The sequence below is a fragment of the Mustela lutreola genome, chromosome 1, assembly GCF_030435805.1.
Source record: "Mustela lutreola isolate mMusLut2 chromosome 1, mMusLut2.pri, whole genome shotgun sequence".
In the NCBI taxonomy this organism is placed as follows: Eukaryota; Metazoa; Chordata; class Mammalia; order Carnivora; family Mustelidae; genus Mustela; species Mustela lutreola.
This window is the reverse complement of record NC_081290.1, coordinates 10,295,462-10,316,622: the sequence shown is the minus strand read 5'-3', so window position 1 is coordinate 10,316,622 and position 21,161 is coordinate 10,295,462. Positions and strand designations below refer to the sequence as shown.

At 41.9% G+C, this 21,161-nt stretch overlaps 1 long non-coding RNA gene across 1 annotated transcript; it reads left to right on the top strand.

Annotated features, from left to right (window-relative positions):
- Positions 1 to 4,412: 4,412 nt before the first annotated feature.
- Positions 4,413 to 15,898, top strand: LOC131823325 (uncharacterized). The gene is made up of 4 exons (XR_009350555.1): positions 4,413 to 4,497; positions 4,606 to 4,683; positions 12,363 to 12,464; positions 15,655 to 15,898. It is a non-coding gene; the product is annotated as an uncharacterized LOC131823325 (long non-coding RNA).
- Positions 15,899 to 21,161: the final 5,263 nt, after the last annotated feature.

The window sequence follows — 21,161 nt, the reverse complement described above, 5'->3', positions numbered from 1 at the left end:
TAATCCCTGACATTTGTTTGGACCTAATTTTAAATGAATACCATGTCCCCAATTCATTTTTTATATAAATACATTATGCTGATGGACACTGAAGAATTTCTTTGGTTCAGACATAATATCTTGCTATACAAAATCCAGGGGGCTTTTCTAAGATCCAAGAACAAAAATAGTAGATATTTTACTTTATTTTAATTTCTTACTCCTTATTTTTGACTATTCTATATATACATTTCATTAGAGCAAAATTTGTGTGTTTGTACAGGGCTGTATTCCAAGTATCTAGAATAGTCATCCATAGAATATGTTCAATAAATACTTGATAAATGAATGAAAACACATTGCTCTTTGTTGGTATGGAGGTAAAGATGCTTGTAGGGTGTTTTGCGTACATGATCCATTCAAGAGTTTAATCACCAGGCCAGACATTATGCTAGGAGCTGAGGACTGAAGATAGATTGTGATCTGGTCACATAATTGTGTAAGTCAGGACTTTTAAATTGCAGGCGACAGAAATGCAATAAACTGTTTCATCAAAAAGAAAAATGAAATTCATCGGCTCAGATAGCTAGAAACTTTGAGAAATGTGGCTTTAGGTTCAGTGATGTCTTCCTACACACTATTTTTTCACGTATAAAAAGAAGATTTTAACCCCTAATTCTTTACATGCTACAAGAGGTATCTGCCTGCTCTTCACTTCTGTGTTTTACTTTTCTTGTGACAACTTTCTTTTTAGGTGGGTTACCCTTGAAGGACATCAAGAAAGGAAAATAGTAGCCCTGCAATAATATATACTTCTTACATACTTGTAGTTGATGACTACAACCTCTTTCTAGAGGGTTTGTGAAGGAGATGAAAGACGGTGAGGATCTGGACTGGGTTAGTATCAATGAGAATGATAAAAAGTGAGCCGACTTGGATGATACTTACAAAATAGAACTGACTGGATATAGAGGAAGAAGGAGAAGAAAAAGCCAAGAATGGCTCCAGTTTTTCAACCAGGGTCACCAGTAAACTGGAAACACTGAAGGTGGTCCAGATATTTTGAAGAAGATAAATTTAGTTTGAAATATATTGAGTTTGAATTTTTTATAAGAATTTAATTATAATTTATCAATTGATACTTATTGTCCGAATGTAATTATAAGACTACCCCCCTTTGTGCTCAAAATTGTCTCACTCTGGCTGAGAAATTGTATAGCTCTCCTACTTAGGATGGTTACCTTTTATCTCAGTAGCATTGGAGGTGAGACACAGGCACAGGTTTGAGGAAAGGAAAAGAATATGAAGTAGTAGCTATGGAGGATGAAGAGTAAGCTGACTAGAGCCCCAAAGGCTGTAAGATGGTACATCAGGCCCAGCCAAGTTGGGGTTCTGATTTTCTAGAAGCACCACTGTATCTCTTGCACTGTACGATAACCTTCTAGGATCTGTATTAACGTGCCTTTTTCCAGGTCTGAAAGTTGACTCAGAAGTCATGTAACTTGCTCACATTCACAGTAAGGAGAGGTAGAACTTGGATTTGAACCCATATCCTTCTGATTCCAAAATGTGTATACTTAACTACTACCTTGCATATTTTTAGGTAGCATCAAGCACTACTTATGCCATTGACTTATAGCTGTTCCATGCTATATTATGTAAGCTTTCTTCGATTATGATGTAGAGGTATTATTCCTTTGATTATACACATATATGCACTTTCAATTCCAAATCTGTACAGGTACTTTGGAAAATACTCCTTTCATGGCATGTGTAAGTTTGGAAACAAAGCTAGGAGAGGGAAGATCTTAGGTTAGGACGACTGTCTGCTCTGAGTCGTAGGGTCACAACATACTGGACGGACCATTGGTTGTTGGGGGAGATCAATGGTGATATGTTACTCATAACAGTCATCACATGGCAATTTACATACCACTTGTATTTTAAAATAAAAAGAATTAGAGGCTATACAAAATTATTTTTTGCATGTATATGGTAGGGCAGGGGCCAGCAATTCCATAAACAAACACATTATCTCCCTCCTTTCCATTAACAATGGATTGGGAAACACTTTCCACTTGTGAGGCTCCTGTGTGTATGCAGGGTAGGAGGGGTGGGGAAGGCAGAGAACTGATCTGCATTCTTTAGAGTGTTTAGGAAAAAAAACCCTGGAACTTCAAAGCTCTCATTGGCACTTGGTGTTGCCAAAGATAAATTCCTTATCATTTTGGGGAGAGATATAGATGTCATTTTGGTTTTTGGAGTAAACTTTTGCATGAACCTTGAGTTATGTGAAGAAGGTAAAATAAGATCCTATTTGAGAATGACGAATTTGGAAAAAAAGAAATCCAACTGCTCCACAAAACAACGTAAATGACTGTGTTTTCTGTGATCACAATAGCACGTCTGTAAGATTGTTATGGGGTTAGCTGGTCTGATTTCTCCTGAGAGGCTAGAACAAAGTAAAGATAGGTTTTCCTCAGTGGGATGAATGAATGGGCCCTAGGAATTCAGCTGAGAGTTGAGGAATGATGATTGATTCTAGGAGTAGGGTTTCCTACTGTTTTGTGCTGTAACTGCCTTATGTTTCTATAAACTTTGCATTTATTCAACAGGGCTTTACTGCATGTTTTACTGCGGTCTTTTGAAGAAAAAAGTCTCATGTCAGCTGTGTTTGTAGAAAGGAAGGCCGTGTCTAGTTTCAGGGTGAGGCAGAGCAGAGACGACATTACCAGCATAGAGAACAGCTGTGAGATGGTGGGGCTGGGGAAACGTGGTGAGGAAGCCTGGCATGGCCACAACCAGGAGGATGTCAGCTCCATTTGCAGATTCTCAGAACTTATGAAGGAGCACTTTGTGTCATCATACGTAATGGAGACCCAGATGGTAATTATTTAGGTATTAGAAGGAGGGAAAATTCAAGAAGCTAGTGGGCTCTTGTGTTATATCTATAATAACATGAATTTAATTCTCAAATTGTTGACTATATTACCTGGAGTGAAAGAAAAAGGTGGCATCAGAAAGAGTATAGAAATAGTATAGAAACTGTATAGAAAATTGAACTTCAATCTCATTTATGACCATTGCATATCTTCTGTGGAAGAAAGCTTGAGAATCATTGGTGTATCTGTTCCCCAGAAATATACTTACTAACACAGAGCAACAATCACTTGTCAATATTGTCTATTGACTAGCTACAGATTGTCCTCTGTCTAATAGAATCCTAGATTACATTTCTCATTAGCTATTGTCAGATGGAGATGTTTTTATTTTCAACCCAAGGGTATTGTCCTTATAAATATTGCTTCCGTTCACCCTATATGGTCATAATTATATGATTAATCACATGATTATTTTTCAAAAACACACATCGTGTAAGAATAATTCTGGTTATTATGGTATTTTTCTATACATTTTTCTATTTTCTTCCCAGAGTTTTTCCTCCACTAATGAAAATCTATTCATTTTATTTTAGGTGCATCAGTAAGTTGTGCTTCTTTGTGTTCTATGATTACATTTATCAGGTACATTTCTAAATTCAGATACATTTCTAAATTCAGTTTGGCTTTTATTTTATAATACATGGTGTCTTCCTTTGGTTTCCTAACCACACAGAACACCAAATGGACTTTCATTTATTTACCTTTTAAAAAAATTATTTATTTGATAGAGAGAGAGAGAGAGCAAGGGAACATACAAAGGGGAGGGAGGGGCAGAGGGAGAGGGAGAAATAGACTCTTCCTCGCTGAGCAGAGAGCCCTATGCTATACTCCATCCCAGGACCTTGAAATCATGATCTGAGTCGAAACCTGACTAAGCCACCCAGGTACCCCAAATGGACTTTAAAATGCTTATGGAGTTATTGACCCAAACCATTACTGACCTTTGGGTAACATTAACAAGGTATGGAGAATTTATGAGAAAAAATTTGAATTTTCAGTCATATATGAGTAAGCTTTCTTTGGCTTATGTATGAAATCCTTCTTTAGCTTTAGCTTTGCCTTAAACATCCCAGTATCTTTTTAAATTCCATGTTGGATTCTTAAAATTCATCAGGTAGTACTTGGTCTGCTATGTCAGGATCAATAATGGCCACTCAAAGATGTCCACATCCTAATCCCTAGAATCTGTGAGTATGTCAAGTTACATAGCAAGGGAGAATTAAGGTTGCAAATGGAATTAGTTGCTAATCAGCTGGATTTAAAATAGGGAGATTATCCTGGATTATCTGGGTGGGCCCAGTGTGATCACAAGGGTCCTTAAAAATTGAAGAAAGAAGCAGAAGAGTCAAAGGGAAATGTAATTACAGACCAAAGGTAGAGGGAGATGTGAAGTTGGCTTTGAAGACACAGGAAGAGGGCCATGAGCCAAGGAATGTGGGTGGCCTCTAAAACCTGGAAGAGGCTACGTAAAGGATTCAGGATTCACCTCTTGAGCTTTCAGGAAGGAACACAGACCTGCCCATACTTTGATTTTAACTTCTGAGCTCCTGTATGGTTTTATCTCAGATAAATTTAGGTATTATGTGGTTTTTGAACAATTATTAATTAGTCTATTTCATCTATATTATTTCATCAAATTTATGTGCATAGACATGTGTGTCATGTCCCCTCATTTTTCTTTCAGTGTTGGCTGAGTCTGCTGTGACAGCCCCTCTTTCGTTCCTGCTCTCCAAGTCTTTGCAGTCCTGTTTGGATCTGACCTGTGAGTATACCATATTTGATTTGCAAGTCTGGTACCTGGGCAATGATTGAGCTTTTAGTTGACTTCTCAGAATGTTTCCTGGGGCATCTGGGGTCAGCCCCGTGTGTGCCTAAATTGGGGGTGCAACCAGGAGTGCACAGCCAACTCTGGAAGATGGCTTCCTTGAGCTCCTACCTTTCTGTGTTTTTCCCATGCCTTTCCATGTCCCCAAGGCCCCCCTTTTAAGTCCTGCTGCCAGAAATCTGAAATCTGATTTACTCTGCTCTGCCAGCATTTCTCATGGCTCTGCCAGTGTTTGTAGCTTGGAGGTTGAAAGAGAGAGAGGGAGACAAACAGTGAGACTTTACCTCTCCCTCCCCACTCTCTTAGGTCTTAGTACCAAAGCTCTTCCAAGCAGGGAAGTAGGGGTTCCTTCTTCAGATTTTAGACCCTTGAGGACCCTCCTGCTCCGTGCTGGCAAGTGACCCCTCAACCACTCCTCAAGCCTAGACTAGGGAGGTTTGCCTGGTTCACTAATGCTCACCTCTGGGTTTAGGCACTTTGGCAGTTAGGCCAGGGGAGAGCAGGGGTACAGAAAGGTAAATACCCCATTGTTTCCATGGTGTTCCAGATCCTGTCGCCTTCCTAGCCCACCTGTTGCATGAATTACCTTTCAGTTTCTAGCTACATTCAGTGGGAGAAACAGAACAGAAGGCTGATTCTGTCTTCCTCCCAACTGGAACTGGATAGAAAATGTGTATTAGATGGGAAGGTAGTGCACGTTGAAGGATGAACCTTTGCAGTCGTAGCCTTGGTGGAGGAAAGGGGCACCCTGGTGGGATGGTGTGGATGAACGGTCACATGAAGGGGTCTTCTCATAACGTCACCCAGGCTGTCTCAGCTCCCAAACACAACAACCCCCGCCCCTATCCCTCCTTGAAGACACCATACATGGGAAGCCTCAGGGTTGCAGGAATGTTAGCTGAGCGTCCCAGAATTCCACCCACAGGGCTCACTTCCCTCTGCCTCCCCGCTGACCCCATCATTGTCTTCTGATAGTTTCATTTATTAACACTTGCTCACCATCATTTTCATGTGACATCTGGGGAAACTTAAAGATCATTACATATAAAATTTCTTGAATAAAGAATAAAGATCCTTATATATATTTTTTAAAGATTAACATTAAGCTGTTTAAAGGGTTTTTTGTTTTGTTTTGTTTTTCGCTTTTTTTGTTTTTGTTTTTAATTTTTCCATGCTCACCATTAACAAATTCAGGAGCGTGTTGGAACAGTGAGAGTTCACACTGCTCTAAAGCACACAGAAAGATGATTACATGTAATTTGCTGGAATCCTCCTTGAGTTTATGTCACTAGTAAATCTCCTGTAAGCAGTTTAGTTGTTCACACACTGAAAAGTATGTGGATTAGGGAGAGTAAAAGACTGTGTGGGAATTTATACAGATCAGGAACGCTGGCTGGCCCTTGTTGAATTCAATTTTCTCTTCTTCATGATCAGCTTAGAACCAGAATATTATTGCTGAAATGGGCTATTATTGCTGAAATTAGCCTGTTAGTCTAACTTAAGAAAAAAAAAAATCAATGACTCTCTCCGGTCTCACGGCCGGTGGATGCCCACAGCAGGTGCAGGCTACAGGTCTTCTGACTTGCCGCCTGTTGTACTGTTTGCGAAGCGATTGTAAAGAATTCACCAGTCCTGGGAGTGGTGTTCAGGGTGCCGGTGGTCCCCCGTTGTAACAGGCATGTGGGGCGTTTGCCTCCTTTGAAGCATATATCCTGGCTTCCCTTCTTGTTTGGGGTGGTGATGTTCTTTTGTGTGTTCGTATATGAATTCAGCTCCAAGAACAGGAGAGGGCTAAAGGTCAGGGGGTTTACGACTCTGTCCTTTGGTCACTCAGCAGGACACGATCACAGACTTTTGGAGTTCGTGTCTACCCAGTTATCATCCGCAACCACAGTAAGGAGGGCAGACCTTTACGGGGAGCGTGTGAGTGCCAGGCACCGGACGGGTCGCTGGTGAGAAAAAGGCCAGGTGTGGTGTCTGCCCTTCTGAGAGCCGTGTGGTCTGGTCTGTTAGCAGAACTGTATCCTGAGCTAAAGAATACGTAAATGGAGGTTGGCCTCTTCTCCCCGCTCCGCTGTTCTTTTATTTTGTACTCATTATTCTTTCTAAAGCTGAGATAGGCATGGGAGAACTATTTAATCTTACTTGCCTTTTGGAAGGCCCTTTGGCATCCTTGGTGAGTCAAGAATCAGTGGTGGAAGCGGACGGGTTACTAACACTGCCTCATGAAAGGGGACATCACCGCTTTCTCTGGTTTCCTCATGACTCCAGCCGCCTCAGACCTCCGGATGCTCTGAAGTCTCGAAGCTCTTATCCTCATCGCCGCCAGCATGTAAGGGTGCTGGGTGTTCCAGGCCCGGCCCACCCCTGGTGCTGCCTTCTCACCACCGGCTCTGACCCGGGGCGGTTGGGCCATGTTCTCTGATTCATCTCTGCTTGTCAGCCCTGATATCCTGGCTGGACTCATCCTGTTGCACAAAGCAAGTCATCAACATACATCTATATTACTGCTAAATAAATTATACACCAAACATAGAGTTAAAGAAAAAAAAAAAAAAGAGAGAGAGAAATTTGTTGCAACGTAGGTAGTTAAGGGATGGTTCCTGGTAGTGACTCCAGCTAGTTTTGCTTTGCTTTGCACCTTAATTTTGCTGGCTATTAGCATCCAATATTCTCAAAGCGATGATAGCTAATGAGGTCAAAGCAGCACAGAGACTCCTAGGAATTCTGTTTCAGGACTTGATGTCTTTGGCATCCTTAATATTTTATGTGTTCAAGGCTTTAAACCAATACCTGAGAGAAGCTGGCAACTCTTGTCACATAATACATAACACAGTATATTAATTTGGAAGTAATAGAATGGATGACTGTGGTGAATCAAGAGAGCCAGTTTAAGGAGGAGCCAGATATATTGGCTTCTGCAATCAAGGTATAGGTATCTTTCCGTTACTAGTCTCTGCAGTGTTTTGCTAAGATCGGAAGCTCGCCCGCCTTACCTGCTGGCCTTCAGGTCCACCCTGCATTCCCTAAGGAGAACTTCATGAGATTCCAGGGTATGGCTCCACATCAGAGGACACTTACAGGGCTCTTTCAAGGAGTTTCAATGAGAACTGATTGAGGCGGAACACCTCGATCCCTTCAGGACTTAGATATCCAAGCCTGGAACTTTTTGTAGCACCTTAGAGTAGGGAGGATTCTCTGAGAGATTCCTGGACCTGTGGGCTGGTCCTGTGCAGACTCTGAGCTTGTAAGTGAGAGTCAGCCTGAAGCCACTGGCATAGCCTCTCAAGTTTCAGGAGAAAGCGCTGGTAGGACCATTATATGGTCTGTGAGAGGCCAGATGCCATGGAGCAAAACCATAACAATAAAAAATTATTACAGCTAACACTTATTAACCACTTTACTTGTCATATCTGTTTACTCGTTATAACACCACTTAGAGATACTAATATTTTCCCCATTTTACAGATGAGGCAACAAAAATATTGTTAATTGTCCAAGGTCTCACAGAGAGAGAATGGACATTTTCTTCGTGCCAAATGCAGATAGTTTGAATGGCTTAAGGTAGAAAAAGAGACATTCGTGTTTGAACACATCATGTTCTTGCTATGACAACAATATTCAATCGTAGCGTTAGATCTGGAAGATGTCCTTTAATGTGGTGGTAGGTAATCAGAAACCTCAACACACTCATATGCCCAAGATCATACAGTTAATAAATAGCAGAGCTGAGAGAGAAACTCAAGTGTTTTGATAACCGTGGCAAAGTCCTTCCATTAACTTTTTGATAGTGGGATTCAGGATGATACAGAGGCAGAACGCAAGGCCTGCAATTGTACAGTAACCAGGATTCTGCTGCCATCTAGTGGGACAATTGGATAATATATTTTTTTATTTAAAAAAAAAATTTTTTTTTTAAATTAGTGTATAATGTATTATTAGCCCCAGCAGTACAGGTCTGTGAATCACCAGGTTTACACACTTCACAGCACTCACCAAAGCACATACCCTCCCCAATGTCCATAACCCCACCCCCCTCTCCCTATTCCCCCTACCCCCCGCATCCCTCAGTTTGTTTTGTGATATTCGGAGTCTCTTAGGGTTTGTCTCCCTCCCGATCCCATCTGGTTTCATTTGGGTAATATTTTTTAAAAAGTTTCAGAACCTGGGCTTGGAGCCGCACCACCAGCACACACAGTAAACTGCTGTCAGAGATACAAGGATGACAAGGAATTGGAGAGGTTATTTAGTGTCCTGGCAATATTTTGCAGATGGGACTGGGGGACAGATTGGGGAGTTGATTTTATGTGTATATATAAAACTCTGGTCTCTACTTTTGTTCAGCTCAGTGCTCTTTTCCTCTGGTACTCCACTGATGGGAAACAGAAGTTCCTTTCGATTCAGACTCCAAAATCAGTGTATTTGCCTGAAGTATAGTGAGGCTTTCAGCACACGTGGTATCACTCAACTTTTTATTTTGACAGATAGTTCTTAGTTATAGTACTGGAAGGGAACGCTAGTATGTATAATATGGACATATATCTATGTCTCCATTCCATATCTATATATTTTACGACTATGTCTCCACCTTGATCTACCATTGCGGTCTTTTTTTTTTTTTTTTTTTTTTTTAAAGCTTACACTAGAATAAATTTCTATTTCTTAGGCACTTGATAACTTATGATAGCCTTCAAATACACTGGCTGTCAATAGACTGCTGGTCATTATTTTTTAGAAAAGTTAATGAGATTAGTGGAGGCTGGGTGGCTCAGTCGGTTAAGCGTTTGACTCTTGATTTCAGCTCTGCTCATGATCTCAGGATTTTGAGATCAAGCCCCACGTCAGGCTCCACGCTCAGTGGGGCGTCTACTTGAGATTCTCTCCCCGCTCCTTCTGCCCCCCTCACATAAACAAATAAATAAATATTTTTAAAAATGTTGGTGAGATTTAAAAAGTTAATAGAGTATACATAATAGAATACACAATATACATCAATAAAATACACTGTATGCCACTATAGTCTTAGCAGTAGAGGAATTTTATAGCAAGTTTCGTAGATGCTTATTTCAAAATAGATTTTTATTTCTACCTCTGATAAATTTTTTTTGTATATCAGGGTCCATACAAGATTTAAAACATTCTGTAAGAACTTGTTTGTTGAATCTATGCATGAAATGGACAGTAACTTAAAATGGTGACTTCTTCTCTCTTTGTCACATTTGCTAGTTTGTTTCCTCAATTCTTTTACCTAAAACAATGTACTGAATATCTGGGAGAGTAAGAGCCATTTTCATTTGGTGCTGGTGTTTTTGAAAAATAGCATGGGGGCCGGGACAGAGAGAAACAGACTTCTATCAGGAAAAAAAAGAGCTCTTGTCTTTTTTTTGGAGGATCTCAACCATAGGGAAGATTTTAAAGATTTTTCTTATTTTTACCTCTTTTCTGTATGTTCTAGATACAATTCTTCAATAGATGGGAACTATCACCAAGTATCTTATCAGTTGTTATAATCTTCAATTTTGCAAAATGCTGGGCACATATTAAAAATTCTGCCATATTGGGAACCTGGGTGGCTCAGTTGGTGAAGCAGCTGCCTTCGACTCAGGTCATGATCCTGGAGTCCTGGGATTGAGTCCCACACTGGGCTCCCTGCTTGGTGGGGAGTCTGCTTCTCCCTCTGACTCTCCCTCTCTCATGCTCTCTCTCTCTCTCTCATTCTCTCTCAAATAAATAAATAGAGTCTTTAAAACAAATTCTGCCATATCTTTAGCAATTCTGTGGCAGTATCAGAAAGGAAAGAAGGAAGTAAGAGAGGAAGGAAACTTTAAAATCTTCAGATGCAGACAAAAATAAACGAAATGAAGCTGGCTATTAGAATATATGGGTAGACAATGCTTTCCTGACCAAACCATGAAAAACTTCTTCTTTTGTAACTTTGGCATAATTTAGAGAAGTTGCAGTGAGGTATATACATGTTGGGAAGGGTATGTGCTATGGGGAGTGCTGTATACACACACACACACACACACACACACGAGTTGAGGCCATGGCTCTGACGTCAGCCTGCTCAGCTCTGAATCCCAGCTCCGCCACCATTTACTGAGGGTAACCTTCAGCCAGTCACTTCATGTCCTATGTTGTCAATTTTCTGCTTTTTCACATAAATATTGCATAATAATTGCAGCTATTTCATAGAGCTTTGTGTGTGTGTGCTGGAATGAAGTAGTGCAGTTAAAATTGTTTTGAACAATGCTTGGCACATAGTCCACACTAATTTTCAGCTGTTAAAATAATTGTTATCAATGGCTCCAGTTAGAGATCTTGAAGGGATTAAAGTCTAGTCTTAACTCAATGGAATCATGAGTCTGATAACATTTCTCGTGAACCAGTCTCTGTTTCAACCACATAGAACTAATTCTGTTCCCTGGACAGTCGTTCCTCAATGTCTTGAACAGATCAGAGTTTCTTCTGAGACTCTGGCACTGCTCAGTACCATGTGAGGGTTAGGACATTGTGGCAGGACTCAAACTTGGGGAGCCATTATCACTTTTCTGTCTTAGCAATTGTTCGAGTCGGTTGGTATTACAAGTGTAAATGACAACATAGGCTACTCTTCAAGAGCGCATAGAAGATGAAAAGTGTGGCCTGCTCCTGGCTTTACTGGTCCCCGGGCAGGAGACCGCAGGTGCACCTGATCTCTGCTAGTGGTATCTTTATGACAGATTGGGCCTGTGCCAAGGAGACATGGGTACGGGAGCCCTAAATAATTTACAATGGAGAATTTTTCTGGACACCACATAATATCTACATCTCCCTCAGCTAGTATCACAGACTGTGGGAGAGTTCTTGGAAAAACCGTGGACAGTGTATAGCTGGCCAAGACCTCAATTGTAGGAATGAGGAGGTCCTCAGGCCTTAATTTTTTTTTTTAAAGATTTTAATTATTTATTTGACAGAGAGAGAGAGAGAGAGATCACAAGTAGGAAGAGAGGCAGGCAGTATGGAGGGGGAAGCAGGCTCCCTGCTGAGCAGAGAGCCCGATGCGGGGCTTGATCCCAGGACCCTGGAATCACGACCTGAGCCAAAGGCAGAGGCTTAACCCACTGAATCACCCAGGCGCCCTATCAGGCCTTAATTCTATATCTGACTTGGGATCTTTTTCTCTTATTGGGTCTCACGTGCCAAAGGCAAGTTAATGATGTTAATCATACCCTTCAGTTAATGCACACTATCATCTTTGGGGCACGGAAGGCTCAGCTCTTGTTTAATTTATGCCCATTCCTCATACCCCATTTCCCTCTGCCTATGCGTGTATGTATTTTTAATCAACATAGATGGTCATGTATAAAAATGCCATGTGTTTTGTATTTTTTTTGCCAGCACTGTGATTTTAAGACCGATCCATGTTGCTATACATACACTGTTTGCTGTGTTTAACATGTGTGCAACATCCCATGGTGTTGAGGTGACAAGACCTCAATTGTAGGAATGAGGAAGTCCTCAGGCCTTAATTTTTTTTTTAAGATTTTAATTATTTATTAAATTATTGATTTTGATTAGTTGGCCAAAGCATTCTACCTGTTTATTCTTAACATTCTACCTGTTTATTCTTCTAGGCTAGGGCTGGAGATCCAGTTTTCATTTGACTCTCTGCCTGCACGAACAGTGCTACAGAGGCATTCTCCTGCATATTCTCCTGTGGACCATGTGAAAATTTGGTATGTTTTATGTATCTCCAGGCGCAGAACATACAGAGTTTCTGTGTATGTGTAATTGACTACGAGCCTCTAGATTCCTCCCAGAACGCGTAGACCAGCCTGCTCTCCAACCAGCGGTGCATGAGGGGGCCTTTGTCCCCAGATCTCCACCAACCCCAGCTTTGTAATTTCACTCAGTCTCACAGACGTAAAGTGATATCTCATGGTTGTTTTAATTAGCATTAGTCTGATAATTAATGAGTTTGACTATCTCTTTATATGCTCTTAAGGCTTTTGGATTTCCTCATCTGTAAATTGCATTTTTAAAAAATTAATAGGCTTTATTTTTTTAAAGCAGTTTTAGATTTAGAGAAAAGCTGAGCCCACAGTGCAGTTCCCACACTTTCTCTCTGACTCCCACACAGCTTTCCCTATTAACATCTTACATTTGAATAATACATTTTTTACAATTAATGAACGATAGTTTATTTAGATTTCCTTAGTTTTTACCTCATACACTTTCTTGGTCCAGGATCCCAAATAGGTATCACATTTTATTTAGTCTTTGGGTCTCCTTGGGCTCCTCTCGGAGTGATGGTTTTTCAGACTTTTCTTGGTTTTGATGAACTTGACAGAAGTTTGAGGAATACTGGCCCAGGTATTTTATAGAATGTCCCTCTCTTGGAATTTGTCTCATGTTTTTCTCATTAATAAACTGAGTTTACAGCTTTTTAGGAGGGAGGCCACAGAAGTCAAGTTTCATTTTCATTTTCTTTTCTTTTTTTTTTTTTTTTTAAAGATTTTATTTATTTCTTTGGCAGAGGCAGATCACAAGTAGGCAAAGAGACAGTCAGAGAGAGGAGGAAGCAGGCTCCCTGCTGAGCAGAGAACCCTATGCGGGGCTCCATACCAGGACCCTGAGATCATGACCCCGGGCCGAAGGCAGAGGCTTCAACCCACTGAGCCACCCAGGCGCCCCTCAAGTTTCATTTTCATTCCATCATATCAATCATCAGCATGATTTATGATTGTTGATGTTGATTTTGATTAGTTGGCCAAAGCAGTATTCTTCAGGTTTCTCTCTTGTAAAATCTCTTTTCTCCCCCCTTTTTAAACATAGAGAATACTTTGGAAGAAATTCGCTATGCAATATCTATGCAGAAGGCGTGGGGACTTATGGTCCCTTTTTTAAGGGGGAAAAAGTTCACATACTTTATTTGTAATGCTTTTGCAGGGAAGTTTTGTCTCTTCTCTCTCATTTATTAATTTACACAATCATTTATTTATATCAGTGTGGACTAACTCATGGACATTTGTTTATACTTTGGGTTATAATTCAGTACTACTGTATATATTTTGTTGCAGCTTTGACCACTGGGAACTCTTTATATGGGCTCCTTTGTCCCACTGACTTACCCCAGTCTTCGTGGGTTTTTTTTTTTTCCCCCTATTTTTGAGCACTTCCAGTCTTCCTGATACTACAATATACTCTAGGCTCATTCTGATTATTAACAGTCATTTCTCCTAGGATCCTTTACTCCTTTTGTTGGTGAGAATGGCATTAGAAACTAGGGTCAGAGTGCTAGGTATGTTCATGGCTTCTGAATTATCATTTCTTTCAGGCCTTCTCTGTGGACAGAGCAAGCACACACGTGTGTGTATGAAACCCAGTGTATATACACATATTCATAAATATTTCCGTATGTAACCATCTGTAGCTACCTTAGGTTAAACATGGGTTCTTACTGATGTCTCCAGCTCGACTCCATTACCACCTGGATCATTTCAGCCTCCTCGCCTCTCTTATTTGTAAATGTCCGTTCCAACAGTGAGAAACTTGGCTCCTAGTATCTTCCATCCACTTACTAATAATTCAGTTCCAGCACACATGGTAGCAGTATCAGAATTGTTAACAAGTATCTCCATGGGAAATAACTTTATCAGCTGGAGTGTAGTGCTTATGCATTATTCCTTTCGCCCTTCGTCTTAACAGACTTCATTGGTTTCTAAAGTTGTGAGGGTTGACACCATTTCCCCTGACCCTTCTGGTGAAGTTGTTTCGTACATTTAGAATACAGTTAAATTCTCTTGTCATAGTCTGCATTCTTTCCTCTGGTCTTTGACCTCATAAATGATGTTTTTGAAGTTGCGTACATTAACGTTCAGCATTTGGGTTGTACAGTTCTGTGGGTTTTGACAAATGTGTAATGTCCTTTGTCCACTGTCACAGAACCGTGCAGAATAGCTTTACTACCCTGAAAATCCTCTGTAGTCCCCCTGGTCATTTGATGGTGCATTTTATTTTATTTTCTGTGTGGATTTTCTTTTATTTTCTAAATTTTAATGCCTTGTCAGTTTTAGAATTGCAAATCTACCACTATTTTGCTTAAGATTTGTCCTTTTATGAATCTTTTTGAAGTAGGTTGTTCCTGACCCCATGTTATGAATATGTTTACTTACATTCTTCCCTATTAATTCCAGAGTATTCTAAGTTTACCTTAAAGAGTTTAGTCCCTTTGTATCTTCAAATGTTATCTATTTGATAACATTCCAATTTAATTTTTCTACACATTGAAGAAAAATGTCACAATAGCTACAAAACAATCCAACCTTTTCACAGTGATTTATGATGCCATTACTATAGTTTTAAGTTCCATATAGACCTGGATTTCTATTCTGTTTTAATTAACTCTTTGTATGTTTTTTTTAATTATATCTTAATATCTACTTATGTACATTCCCACACATTACTCTTCCTTTTTTGACTTCTTTCTTGTAGATTTTAAAATTTCTGCATTCATTTTCAAATAAGGATTTTGAATGAATTTTTTAAAAATTCACCTGGAATTTTAGCGGGGATTGTATTTAACTTATACATTTGAAGAGGATTGATACTTTGGTGATAGTGAGTTATTCACTTCAAGAGCATGGACTGTCTTCTCATTTATTCAGCTCATGTTTTATGATCTTACTAACATTTTAAAGTTTCCTGAATGCCTGAGCAGATTATAGAAGCTTTCTTCCACTTACACTGCCCAGGGTTGAATCCACTCCACTCAACCTGTCTCCCAGTTCGATGTTCCCAAGACTAAGACGACTTTTAGGGGATTCCCCAGCCTTCAGACTCTCCAAAGATTATCATAATTATTGTTGTTATGGTTGTTAGTTTTCCACATCATTTTAGTTTCCCTTCACATTTATGATTTTCCAGCCTTGGAGGAAAGAGTGCCGGCAGCTTGCTTGACGTCACCATGCTGAAGAGCCTGGATGTAATTCTCTGGTAAGCCTGTGTGAGCCCCGCATCGGGCTCTCTGCTCAGCCGGGAGCCTGCTTCCCTTCCTCTCTCTCTGTCTACCTCTCTGCCTGCTTGTGATCACTCTCTGCCAAATAAATAAATATAATCTTAAAAAAAAGAAGCCTGTGTGAATGAGGCAGTGCATTGTTTTCATGTTTTTGTGGGCGTCGGGGGAAGAAGTCACCGACTTGATCCATTTCAGTACCTGTAAAATGAGGACCTGACCTGGACTTGCTGGCCCAGGTGGACAGGGAGAAACAGAGGCCCACAGAGCACATATCTAAATATTTGACAGTTTCAAATACATCGGACAAACTGTTAAATAAGTAAAATATGTTTTATCCTCCTTGTTGGGCAAACGTAATTTTATAACAACCTGAAAATCCAGGTTCAGGTCTGAAATTCTTAGATCCTCTGAATTCTGTAGTAGAACTTGGCAAAATGCAGAAAGGCCGCCTTGACCCTGTGGCCTGTCTCGGTTTCCCTCCCAGATCCAACTCTCTCCGCCACTGTGACGATCTCATAGCATGCACGTGCACATGTTGGTCCATCTGTCTAAAGCCTATCTACACCTTCTACAAACAAGTGCCTCTTGGCGCACCAATCATGTGGTCCCCCTAGAGAGAAGACCTACGTAGATGCTGGAATGGAATGGAATTCTGGCATCCTGGGTACTAGAATAAGGTCTGGAAGGAGGAAGAGTTGATTTTAGGGTGGGCATGTCCCTTTGGCTTGATAGATGCCTAGCCCCTTGGTGGGAGGGAAGGGGATCCCGGCTGGACAGAGGGGGGAATAGGGCATCTTAAATTTTGTTGCCCAGAGTTAGAGCTCTGTGTGCCTAGGCCCACGAGAGGGACTGGTCAAGTACTATTGCTTCTTTTAGGCTTTGAAGAAAGAAGTATCATCCATTCCTTTTAAATTCTGAAGAGGCTTAGTTGTTGCCTAACCCCCTGATGCAGGGGAGAAGTTTCCATTTTGGGGGTCAAATAAAGTATGGATTATGAGAAGAGGGACATCTTCCCCCAAATCCCTCTTCTTTCTGTTCTACCTGTGTAATGTAGAGATGAACCACAAGTTCCCTCTTAGCCCGGCTATTTTTTTTTTTTTTTTAAGATTTTATTTATTTGTTTGAGAGAAAATGAGAAAGCATGAGCAGTGGGGAGGGGCAGAGGGAGAGGGACAAGAAAACTCCCTGCTGAACAGGAAGCCCAAAACAGGCTGGGTCCTGGAACGCCAGGGTGCCAGGATCATGACCTGAGCTGAAGACAGCTGCTCACCTGACTGAGCCACCCTGGTGCCCCTAGCCTGGCTGTTAAGAGAAAAGGGAGTGGCTTAACACAGAGGCTGGACGTGCAGATGGTGGCTGGGGAAAGTATGCCTTTCTAAATGAAACTTCACTAAGTCCGGACAATGTCGTTATTTTAAAGTTGTGTTGTGGCTGGGTTTAAAATCAAATCATGTGTTTTCTTAATTATCTATGCGTAGAGAAAGGGGCTCCATCCTGAAAAGTCCTAATCACCACTGATGTTCTTAGCAACTTAGTTGATAAGATAAAAGAGTCTTTTATGAGGGAGAGGGGGGTGAGGAGCATGAGATACAACCCTTGATTCTATTTTGTAAAGATTGTGTTCTGGACTGGCAGAGTCACAGATCCATCTCCGACTGGAAAGGGGTCAGTGGTACTGAATTTTGTATAAAGCAGCAGAAAAGAATCAAATCTCTTAGGTAGGCAAGTCAGAGAGACAGTGGTGTTCAAATGACTTGTTACTTCTTGTCTTTCCTTTGTCTCAAATCTTCCTGAAGGAGATGAATGATAAGTAGTGATGACCTCGTTGCCCTTGGAGCATGAACAAAGGTGTGGGTAGATGGCGGTCTTGCAGCTGGTATGCTCTGAAAGCCCGAGTTTCTAGGTGCAAGTCCAGTCCTTTCATGTTTTGCATACTCGTCTCGTAAATTTCAGAAGAGTGGAGACAGTGATCAGTGTCACAGACACGTGCTCCGGAGAGAACTGTCTCTTCTTTTTAGTTAAGTATTAAACTGCAGCACATCCTGGCTTCATGGTTGTCTTTCAGGAATAGCTACGTAATAGAAGAAAGACCTGGGCGGTCTATTTTCAGGAACGATGATCTATCATATATGCACGGCAATAATGATGCAGTTCTAAAATTTTAACATGTCAGACAATTTTTACGTAATGTTTGCATTATATTCACTCAGTGTTTCCATGATTACATGGAAATGCTCGGAGCCACCATTTTGAAGTATAGACTTACCAATTAAAAATTATATAAATGACTATATATAATTGCCAACCGTTGAGAGTGTTGATTTTACTTGTATCAAAATTAATCACAGGTTTCATCATTGCTTTGTGTTAATAACTGACGATGCAAAGCTATGTGATTCTCTGCTTTTTTTAAAATAAGATTTTATTTGAGAGAGAGACAGAGCTTAAGAGTGGGGAGGGTCAGAGGGAGAAGCAGACTCCCTGTTGAGCAGGGAGCTTGATGTGGGGCTCAATCCCAGGACCCTGAGACCGTGACCTGAGTCAAAGGCAGATGTTTAACTGACTGAGCCACCCCGTTGCCCCTAATTCTCTGCTTTTTACATACAGATAATTAAAAATTAGAGCAACAGCTGAGTGTATTTGTTGGTTTAACGTGAGTGTATGAGACATCATAACTGGGAACGTATGAATGACAAGGAGCCAGATATGACAGACTGGGTGACAAAAGCTCATTGGAGGCGAATTCACTTTATTTGATGTTAAGTTCGAAGCAATATTGACCTTATTCTGTGTTTATATTTGTTTATTATTTTCATCTAATTTTATATCTAAACTTATTCTACGAACTACTCCACAGATTACTAACCTAGAAAGTAATTTTTTAAAAATGTTGGTGATTTTCCTTCTGGCCAGCAAATCTGTGCTGGGATCTGATCCCTATTTAAATACATCACTTCCCCAGCCTTTGGAGCGGGTTGACGGGTTCTGCATTCCCACTGCGAGGACACATGTGTTGATCGAAACATGTTGTACCGACGGTGGAAACTCCGTGGATCAAACACCGCAGCGCACGTCGTCTCCTCGCCGAGCCGCTGGGGTGTCCGCGGGGCCTGCGGGCCAGACGCAGCGGGAGGGTCGCCGCCTGCCTGCCCAGGGCGGACGCGAGAGGACAGCTTGCGCCGGTCTGTCCTGGGAACCGGGGGCACCTGCAGCCGCCGCGGGAACGGGCTGGCTGCCCTGAGGCTGCCTGCGGGGACCCTGAGCGCAGAGCGCCCGGAGGGAGATGCTCCCGGGGCCCCGCGGTTGGTGGCTTCCACGCAGGTCCAGCTTCTGCGAAGGAAAGCGCCTTCGGGACGGGCGCGCCGCGGCCCGAGCGCAACTGCCCGGGGAAACCCCGAGCTCAGTCCGCACCGACCGGGGAGCAGAGTTTTGGCGGTTGCTACCGCTCTCAGCGGCTGCGTCGGGCCACGGCCGGAGCAGTCAGGGTCGGGGCGTTAGTGGTCCCCGCCACGCCCGACGTCCGGAGGCACCGGGCGCTGCGCTCTCCGTGCGGCTCTGCGGGGGGATCGAGCCCGTCCCGCGGAGCCCGTGTCCCCTGTGCATTAGTCGTAGCAGGACCAGATTCTCGGCCTCAGGTAAATCTGACGAAGACGGAACCAGATAAGACTGGAAAGTTTCCGAAAAAGTAACACTGAAACCGCTCAAGAGCCTAAAGTTGGACAAACATCAAAACGGCTGCACCAGGCCTCCCGCGAAGCTCGATATTAAAAAAAGATCGCGGCGGCTGGGTGATCAGTCAGCGAAGCATCTGCCTTCCGCTCAGGTCGTGATCCAGGATCCTGGGGTCAAGTCCCGCATGAGGCCCCCGGCTCTGCGGGAAGCCTGCTTCTCCCCCTCCCTCTGCAGCTCCCCGGCTTGGGTGCTCTATCTCTGTCAAATAAATCAATAAAATCTTTTTTTTCCCCCAAGGTTTTTATTTATTTATTTGACAGAGATCACAAGTAGGCAGAGAGAGAGGGAGAAGCAGGTTCCCTGCTGAGCAGAGAGCCCGACGAGGGACTTGATCCCAGAACCCTGAGATCATGACCTGAGCCCAAAGCAGAGGCTTTAACCCTCTGAGCCAACTAGGTGCCCCAGTCAATAAAATCTTAAAAAAAAAAAAAAAAAAAAAAAAAAAAGATTTTGTTTGTTTACAACAACAGTTATTTGTTTGTTTATTTGTTTGTTTATTTAGAGAGCGATTTTGGGGAGGAGCGGAGGGAGAGGAAAGAATCTCCAGCAGCCCCGGGCTCAGTGCCCAGCTGAACCCAAGACCCCGAGATCCTGACCTGAGCGGAAATGGACTTGGATGCTGCACCCACCCAGCCGCCCAGCCTCTCAGGGAAGCTCTCTTTTTTTTTTTTTTTTTTTTTTTAAAAGATTTTATTGATTTATTTGACAGACAGAGATCACAAGTAGGTAGAGAGAGAGGAGGAAGCAGGCTCTCTGCTGAGCAGAGAGCCTGACTCGGGGCTCCATCCCAGGACCCGGAGATCATGACCTGAGCTGAAGGCAGCGGCCCAACCCACTGAGCCACCCAGGAGCCCCATCAAGGAAGCTCTATTTTAAAGAAACCTTTTAACTCTTTTCTGAAAAACTCCCCTCCTCCTCTCTTAGCCTTTTGTTTCAGGAACCTGGTACCACACCCAAGGGGTCTAAGGCTGGCAGTGCATACATGGTTCCTGATGAAACCTGTAGATCCTGTATTTCCCCATAAAAACCCCAGTCCCTTGCTCTGGGAGGGATTTGCAGCCTTGTTGTTGTTGTTATTGTTGTTGTTTTTAATATGTATGTATTTTTAAGATTTTATTTATTTATTTGAGAGAGAGCGAGCGAGCAGGAGCCAGGGGGAGTGGTCGACGGGAATGGAGCAGCCGACTTGGGCTGAGCGGGGAGCCAGAGGCAGGACTGCATCTCAGGACCTTGGGATCATGACCTCAGCAGGAGATGGATGCTTAACCAGCTAAAAGCTTCTTTATCCCAAACCGTGTCTTCCAGTGTAATTTGGTTCGGAAGCACAGAGGTCGGCTATTGACAACAACACAGTGTGTAAAAAGTGAAGTATTGTACTATTTTTTACATTTTCTTACCTAAACTTAGCAGGAGTTTAATATTGAAATGAGACTCCTACTCCATCACTAATGCTATCTTTTAAGAAAAAAAAAGTGGCTTAATTTTCTTTTCTCAAATTTTTAAACATCCTCAAGAACTAAATGAAAAAAAAAATTAGATCATCTGGCCTATTGTGTACAAAATGGCGAAATTCACACAGTTGCTAAAATCTCTGGGAATAATGGTTGCTCATTTTTTTAACTTGGCTTTTCATGTTGTTCTAAACAAAGCTGTAGCACAAGGTGATCAGTCCCTCCCACTTTTA